Genomic DNA, 6,267 nt, shown 5'->3' with positions numbered 1-6,267 from the left:
GCAGATGCGTGTAACCACCAGCGTAATCAACATCCAGAACTGTCCCATCAACACAAAGAAACTCCCTTCCCCCATCCCTAACCCCTGGCAGCTGGTGAGCTGTTCCTCATCTCTATAATTTTGCCATTTCAAGAATGTTACATAAATAAAATCATAAACTATGAAAGCTTTGGAGATCCACTCAAGTTTTTATACACATGTCAATAGTTCATTCCTTTTATTACAGGATAATATTCCATTGCTTGGGAGTTCCCTAGTTTGTTTATCCATTCTCTTGTTGGAAGACATTCAGATTGTTTCTAGTTTGGGTTATTACAAATATAGCTACTATAACCATTTCTCCACTGGTTTTTATGTGAACCTAACTTTTTGTGTCTCTGGAATAAATGCTTAGAAGTATGAATTCTCAGCTGAGTGATAAGCATCTGTTTAATTTTACAAGAAACTGCCCAACTATTTTCCAGTGATTGTACCATTTTACCTTCCCATCAGGAATGTATGAGAGATTCCATTTCTCCACATCATCACCAGCATTTAGTATTGTCAGATTTCTTTATTTTAGTTCTAATAGGTGTGATATTTCATCATGGTTTTAGTTTGCATTTCCCTAATTGCTAATGACGTTGACCATCTTTTCAAATGCTTATCTAACCATCCATAGATCCTCTTCAGTGAAATATGTGTTCTTTTGCCAGTTTTTTAATTTGATTTTTTTTAAAAAAAAAGAGGGAGAGAGATGGAGGGGAGGAAGGGAGGGGCAGAGGGAGAGGGAGAGAAAGAATCTCAAGCAGGCTCCATGCCCAGCACAGAGCCTGACGTGGGGCTCAATCTCACAACCCTGAGATCATGGCCTGAGCCAAAATCAAGAGTTAGATGCTTAACTGACTCAGTAATTTCTCAGCAGATTTCTCAACAGTCTTTTCCAGTTTTCATTGTGCAGGTCTTGCACTTCTTTTGCTAAATTTGTTCTTAAGTATTTTATTCTTTTTGATGCTTTTGTGAGTGGCATTGTTTTTTAAATCTCATTTTTGACTGCTTATTGCTAGTTTATGGAACTATAACTGGTTTTTATATTTTGATCTAGGATCGAATGGCCTTGCTAAACTCACTTATTAGTTCTAATACTTTTTTTCTCTTTTTATAAGTTCCTTAGGATTTTCTCCATACAAGGCCATGCCATTTATGAATAAAGACAGTTTAATTTTTTCCTAGGGTCCATTTCTTTAAAAGTAATCTGTATGCTTTTAATTTTTTTCTTTCCTTTTTGTACTGGCTAGAATCTACAGAAAATGTTGAGTAAGGGTGGTAAGAGCAGACATTCTTGTCTTGTTCTTGGTCTAAGGAGAAAAGTAGTCAGTCTTTCATCATTAGGTATGATGTTAAGTGTATGTTTTTAGCAGATGTTTTTTATCAGATTGAGGAAATCCCCTCTATTCCTGCTTTGTTGAGAGTTTTTTAAAATCATAATGAGAACTGAATTTTTCAAATTCTTTTTCTGCATCAGTTGAGATAATCATGTGTTTTTCCTTTGTTCTATTAATGTGATACATTACTTTATTTTTAGAGTTAAAGCAATGTTGCATTCCTAGAATAAACTCCATTTAGTCATAGTGTATAATCATGTTTATATGTTGCTGGATACAATTTGAAAATATTTTGTTAAAAATTTTTGTGTCTGGGGGCTGCTCTTCCGACTGGCTGGTTCAGTGGGAAGAGCATGCGGCTCTTGATCTTGGGTCATGAGTTCGAGTCACACGTCGGGTGTAGAGTTTACTAAAAATAAATAAAAACTAAAAAAAAAATTTGTGTCTATGTTCATGGGTCATATTGGTTTATTATTTTATTTTCTTGTCATGTCTTTGTCTGGCTTTGATATCAGGGTAATATGAACCTTATTAAGACAGGTTGGGAAATGTTCCTTTCTCCTGTGTTTCCTGAAAGGGTTTATATACAGTTGGTATTATTTCTTCCCTAGAAGTTTGACAGAAGGGCGCCTGGGTGGCTCAGTCGTTAAGTGTCTGCCTTCAGCTCAGGTCATGATCTCAGGGTCCTGGGATTGAGCCCCGCATCGGGCTCCCTGCTTGGCCAGGAGTCTCCTTCTCCTTCTCCCTCTGCCCCTCCCTCCACTTGTGCTCTCCCTCTCTCTCTCAAATAAATAAAATCTTTTTTTTTTTTTATGATTTTATTTATTTGACAGAGACACAGCGAGAGAGGGAACACAAGCAGGGGGAGTGGGAGAGGGAGAAGCAGGCTTCCCGCTGAGCAGGGAGCCCTATGCGGGGCTCCATCCCAGGACCCTGGGATCATGACCCGAGCCGAAGGCAGACGCTTAATGACTGAGCCACCCAGGCGCCCCTCAAATAAATAAAATCTTAAAAAAAATACTCCCACCATGACTGATTTCAGGCTATCGATGCGAGGCCATTGAACACCAAGTTGGGGAGGGACATGCACCATTGGACAAGCTGGCTCTAGTAACAGCACTTTCTGTATCTTAGCAATTGTGATATTTGTGTTTGTCTTTTCATTCAATCCCAGATATTTTCTAATTTCCCTTGTGATATCTTCTTTGACCCGCAGGTTATTTAGAAGTGCATTGTTTAATTTCCAAATATTTGGGAATTCCCAGATGTCTTCCTTTTGTAGATTACTAATTTAGTTCTGTTGTTGGAGAAAATACTTTGTATGATTTTAATCCCTTGAAATTTACTCAGACTTGATTTATGGCCTAGCATGTGGTTTATCTCGGACAATGTTTTCTGTGTGCTTGAAAAGAATGGACACTCTACTGTTGCTGGGTGGAGTGTTGTGTATATATATTTGTTAGATCAAATTGGTTGGTAGTCTTGTTCAAGTCTTCTTTTTTTCTTTACGTTTTTTTTTTTAATTCATTTGTCAGAGAGAGAGCACAAGCGGGGGGGCGGCAGGCAGAGGGAGAAGCAGGCTCCCCGCTGAGCAAGGAGCTCGATGCAGGACTCGATCCCAGGACCCTGGGATCATGACCTGAGCCGGAGGCCGACGCTTAACCGACTGAGCCACCCAGGCGCCCCTACGTTTACAATTTTTATATCTTCTTCATATCATTACGAAGTGTTCTTTGTCTTTATCTTTGCTTTAATTAAACAAATTTTAATAAGAAATTGATTTAAACAACAATATACTTGACTTAAAAAGAAAATTACCTAGGATCCTCTAAAAGTAATTTATCACTGTGATACACACACACACACACACACACACACACACACACTGGACTATTACTCAGCTATAAAAAAAGAATGGGATCTTGCCATTTGCAACAACATGAAGGGACCTAGAGGGTATAATTCTAAGTGAAATAAGTCAGTCAGAGAAAGACAAATACCATATGATTTCACTCATATGTGGAATTTAAGAAACAAAACAAATGAACAAAGGAAGAAAGAGACAAACAAACAAACAAACAAACAAAAATCCCAGACTCTTAAATATAGAGAACAAACTGGTGGTTACCAGAGGGAGGTAGGTGGGGGCATGGGTGAGATAAGTGAAGGGGATTAAGAGTACACTTATCCTGATGAGCACTAAGTAATGTATAGAATTGTTGAATCACTATATTGTACACCTGAAACTAGTATAACCCTGTATGTCAATTATACCAGAATTTTTAAAAAGATTTTATTTATTTATTTGAGAGAGAGAGAGAGCATGAGCAGGGTGAAGACAGAAGGAGAGAGAGAAGCAAATTCCACACAGAGCATGGAGCCCAGCATGGGGCTTGATCCCAGAACTCCAAGATCATGACCTGAGCCGAAGTCAGAGGCTTAACCAACTGAGCCACCCAGGCGTCCCAGTTATACTGAAATTTTAAAAATAAATAAATAAATATATATTTTCTTTTACTGAAAAATATTTATAAATAAAAGTAATTTATCACTACTTAAAGACATTGCCATACATATAATACAGCTACATAGAAAAAAAAGTTGTACATTTGTCTTTGATTTTACAATGACAAATGAAAACCACTGAACTTCTCCTAATAAGATATGCAGGAATTTTTTTTTTTTAAGATTTTATTTGTAAGTAATCTCTACACTCAGTGTGGGGCTCTAACTCATGTCCCTGAGATCAAGAGTCACATGCTCCACCAACTGAACCAGCCAGGTGCCCCCAAGATATGCAGGGATATTTTTGTTATTGTTTTTGTTAAATCAGAGAGAGCTAATAACTTATTGGAATATAAAATTAGAGCTAAATGAGCATGTTTCTAATGGAGAAAGGGGGTATTTTTACAGAAACAATACTTTTCCCTAATTCTTCTCCATCTGATGTTGATGAAAATCCATCATTGGCCATTTAGTTAAAAATAACAACAACAGGGGCGCCTGGGTCGGTTAAGCGTCTGCCTTCGGCTCAGGTCATGATCTCGGGGTCCTGGGATCGAGTCTCACATCGGGCTCCCTGCTTGGCGGGGAGCCTGCTTCTCCCTCTCCCTCTGCCTGCAGCTCCCCCTGCTTGTGTGCTCTCTCTCTCTCTCTGTCTGTCAAATCAATCAATCAATCAATCAATCAATCTTTAAACAACAACAACCAAGCAAGATGCTCGTGTATATGCCCCAGTCACTTCATGCACAATAAAGGAATGGAGGAGAGCAAATGAAAGAGCAAATGAAAGAATAGGAAACCTATTCAAGATGTAGTGGAGCCAAATTGCAGATTTCCAGTTGAGAACATGTTCTTGGCCTGTGGGAACAGAATTCTGGACTAAAGTAGCAGTTAGTAGATACTTCCTGGTCACTGTGGGAACACGCCAATTGTACCTTTGCCCTCTATTTCCAACTACGCAGGTGTATCTATTTCATTGATTGGCTACCCATCAGATCAAAATCTGATCTGCCTCATTGACAAACCTAGTCATTCACAATAGGTTTTCATTAGTTTACCAAGTGGCGTATGCCTCTTAATCTTCAACTGAACCACAGAACCATCCTGCCCATTGCCTTCACATTAACAACATCACTGTTCTCGGTCTGGACTCCCTTCTTGGGTTTTTCATCAGAGCTAGGACCAGATACTTCAAAGATCTCCACCAAATGGGCACCCAAGCCGTGCCAGGACTGACCGAGGAAAGTCATTTTCATTTTTGAAGGATATTTTGTTTCTGCTTCTCTGTCTCTTCTCCTTCCGGGTTCCTTGTTACACGTATATTGGTACCCTTACCGTTGTCCCTCAGTCTCTGAAGCTCTGTACATTTTTATTCAATCTTTTCCCTCTCTCTACTTTGGACTGGATCATTTTAATCCATTGATCTTCAAACTGACAGATTCTTGCTTCTGCCATCTCAAACTGGCTGTCGAACCCTTCTAATAAAATTTTTATTCCAGTTAGTTGACTTTTCAATGGTAAAATTTCCATCTGGTTCTCCTTCTTCTTCTTCTTCTTCTTCTTCTTCTTCTTCTTCTTCTTCTTCTTTTCTTCTTCTTCTTCTTCTTCTTTTTAATAGTTTGTTTTCCTGCTGAGATTTTCTATTTTTTGAGTCACTCTCATCAGTGCAAATATTCTTAATAGCTGCTTTGAAGTATCTGATAAATGCCACATCTGGGCCCCCGAAGAATCAGTTTCTGTTGACTACTCTTTTCTCCTGAGTACAGGTCACACTTTCTATCCCTTTGTGCATGTTGGAGCATTCGATGCTGAGGATTGTTGCTGATGCTGCTGTTCCTTAGCATCTTTTTTTTTTTTTAAGATTTTATTTATTTGAGAGAGAAAGAAAGAAAGAGAGAGAGCGAGCCTGTGCACATGAGAGGGGGGAGGGTCACAGGGAGAAGCAGACTCCCCAGTGAGCAGGGAGCCCAATGCAGGACTTGATCCCGGGACTCCAGGATCATGACCTGAGCAGAAGGCAGTCGCTTAACCGTCTGAGCCACCCAGGTGCCCCATGTTCCTTAGCACCTTAACTAGACTTAAACTGGACTTCGTGTCTCCAGATGTGTGTGGTCATTGGTGTCTCTACTTAGTTCTTCTGTTCTTATTTTTTCTAGTGTAACTTTGGGATCTCTTGGTATCTGCATAGCTTAGTTGTCAGTCAGTCAGTGATTTGGGCAGAGGTTGTGCTCACGTACCTGGACCCCATAAGGCTTCTACTTCCTGCCACATCACCGGAGTGTAGGCTGTACTCACGTCTCCCTCCACTTTTTTTTTTTTTTAAGATTTTATTTATTCGTTTGACAGAGAGAGACACAGCGAGAGAGGGAACACAAGCAGGGGGAGTGGGAGAGGGAGACGT

The sequence above is a fragment of the Halichoerus grypus genome, chromosome 6, assembly GCF_964656455.1.
Source record: "Halichoerus grypus chromosome 6, mHalGry1.hap1.1, whole genome shotgun sequence".
NCBI classification, from domain to species: Eukaryota; Metazoa; Chordata; class Mammalia; order Carnivora; family Phocidae; genus Halichoerus; species Halichoerus grypus.
Note: the sequence above shows the minus strand (reverse complement) of the source record.